Genomic DNA, 2,744 nt, shown 5'->3' on the forward strand with positions numbered 1-2,744 from the left:
TCGATGATACGATAGTAAAATAAAATGCCACTAGACCATTATGAAGGAAAATACCAGAGAGCAAGAAGTGGACAAAGCATAATGTGGACCGACAAAATCAAAGCACAGACTGGGCTGGATATGACAAAATGCACGAGAGCAGCAAGTGACCGTTAACAAAGGCGGGTCATTACACGTCAACCTCTGCGCCAGAGATGACACCCCCAGGTATCCCCATATAGAGGCGAAAAAAGGCAGGGGACGAGGTGGTTATAACCAAGGAGTTTAGAACTTTTAATCTCCTTGGTTATAACCAAATGCCAGTACATTTGTGTACACCTTAGGCTACTTTACTTTTTTCTTCCGCTTGTACCGGTGGGTGTTGCGGGGAGACACTTGCGTCTGTGTGTGAAGCAAGGCGAGTGGCCTGTAGGAGTAGGAGGGACATCCCGTGAGCTCTGAGGGTGTCTGCTACAGATTCACTCCAGCTTCGCCTTCGTCTTCCTCTTGCTCTCCAGCCAGAATATTAAATGTTATATATTCCCTCAGAGCTGGTTGGTTTGAGGGTAGACGTGTGAGGTGTCCGAACCACTCGATCGTTTTTTTGTTTTTTTTCAATGTGTGGTAGGACTGGTGTGGATCATACCATGTCCCTCATGATTTCATTTTTTCATTTGTCTCTTCTTGTCTTGTTAACAACTCTTCTTAAACATTTCATCTCGCATGATACCAGCTTCTTTCTAGGGTTTTTTTTTAGGGACCATGTCTGGCACTGAAATGTGAATGTTTGTAGGAAAATGGCGTTAATGAGATTCGCATTGGTGCTCATGGCTCATGGGAATATTGGGATGTTTCAGTTTACACATGTCCAGTTTTCACAGCATCAGCCAGTGCAGATAAGGAGAACTACAGTCGAGCCTGCTTTAATGACAATCTGTATGAGATACTACCTGTACAAAAGACCATTTCCATTCCCTTCCTTTTGTATTTATTCATTATTATCGCACTGTTTAAGACGGCTATCTGTCTAAGACTAGGACGGTCACTTTTCTCCTCAACCATGGGTGGTAATCCTAGACAGTTTCAACTGTTGTAAGTAAAAACTCAAACGGGGTAAGAGAGGCCCTGAACAAGATTTCCAACAACTTTACTAAAAATGTTTCAATTCCTCGGAAGTTGTAGAACATCTCACCTTTCGATAAGTTTTGCCATTTAATTGATTAAGTTGCGTGTTTTCTACAGAATGGTATTACGTCACTTAGCAGCCAAAGGGCGTTCTTTTCTTCTTTTTTTAATCTTTACCTTTTCTGTGTTGAGTTGTTTCCACCAACGTTTGTACAGACAAGAAATAATAATATACATCCAAGAAAGATTTAAACAAAGCCGTCATATTTCTCCTTATTTAGAATATAAGCAATTGCACAGGTTACAATTATATCTTCTAAAACGTTCTCTATAGTATAAACTGGTAGTATGTGGCGTCGGTGGCCTAGTGGTTAGGCTCTCGGACTCGCAACCGTAAGGTCGTGGGTTCGAATCCCGTCAGGGGCCCGACCTTGTGTCCTTGGGAAAGGCACTTTGCACAAATTTTCCCCACTTCACCCAGGTGGAAATGGGTACCCGGCTATTACAGTGAACGATCTTGTCAGTTTGATAGTGTTTTAACGCGTGAAATCCGCAGCTTGCACTGTATGCTTCCGCGGAAGCCGATAATGTTTCTGAGTGTTTTCAGAGGGTCTGCTGGGGTAATAATAGTTGTAAAGCGCATAGAGCATGCTATTGCGAATGGATATGCGCTATATAAATGCAATTATTATTATTATTAGAAAAAATGGCAGCAGAGACCTGTTTGGGGAGAGCACAGGAGAGTACAACACGTCCACACAACACAGAAGTGAAGAGGTTGACTGGTACAAATGGAGCCCATAAGGCTTCTAGTTATGGAAGGTGACACCGGCAGACTCAAGGGCTTGGATCTATGCCACTTCCGCCGAATAAGGGCGTTTCCCAGAATAAAAAACAAACAAAAACAAAAACAAAAAACAACCCCCCCCCCTAAAAAAAAAAGAAAAACAACAACAAACAAACAATGTATACATGTATGGAGATCACTAGTATGATAACCTTACGATACACCCCGTTGAGGAGGGGCGATGAGTTATAGATAATGCATCATCATATTTATCAAATCTGATAAGACTGTACATTCCAACTCGCAGTTTAGGTTAAGATCATCAGCTGACAAAAAGAAATTTATTTTACCATCTATGAAACTTAAAACAATGGGTGAAAGGGCATTTTTGAATACCAAGGCCCCAAGATCTGGAATACTTTACCAAGTACTTTAAGAGAGATCAATCTTTTGATTCATTCAAATGTCAGCTGAAGTGGTTTCTGTTTTTAAATTAATAAGATGAATATTTGGAGGGATTTTCTTTTGGTCAGAACACAACGTTATTTGTTACTGTTGTACAGCGCCCAGAGCCTGTGTACTTTAATCGGGGTTGAGCGCTAAATGTCATTTATTATTATTATTATTAGACAGAATCTGTCTCTGAAGATCCCAGCTCTGGAATCAAGAAATCGAGTAGGCCTGTTCTATTTATTTCTGGTTTGTTTTTGGGAGTGTTGATGCAGTTTTTATTTTCTTTTTTTTTCTTTCTTCTTTTTTCGGTGTCTTTTGCTTGTGAGGGAAAGGGAAAAGTTGGAACATGTCATAAGTTTAACGCTCCTTTCAACACTATTAGGAGCCAGATAGCAGGGGG

This window comes from Aplysia californica, unplaced genomic scaffold (genome assembly GCF_000002075.1).
Source record: "Aplysia californica isolate F4 #8 unplaced genomic scaffold, AplCal3.0 scaffold00504, whole genome shotgun sequence".
Taxonomy (NCBI): domain Eukaryota; kingdom Metazoa; phylum Mollusca; class Gastropoda; order Aplysiida; family Aplysiidae; genus Aplysia; species Aplysia californica.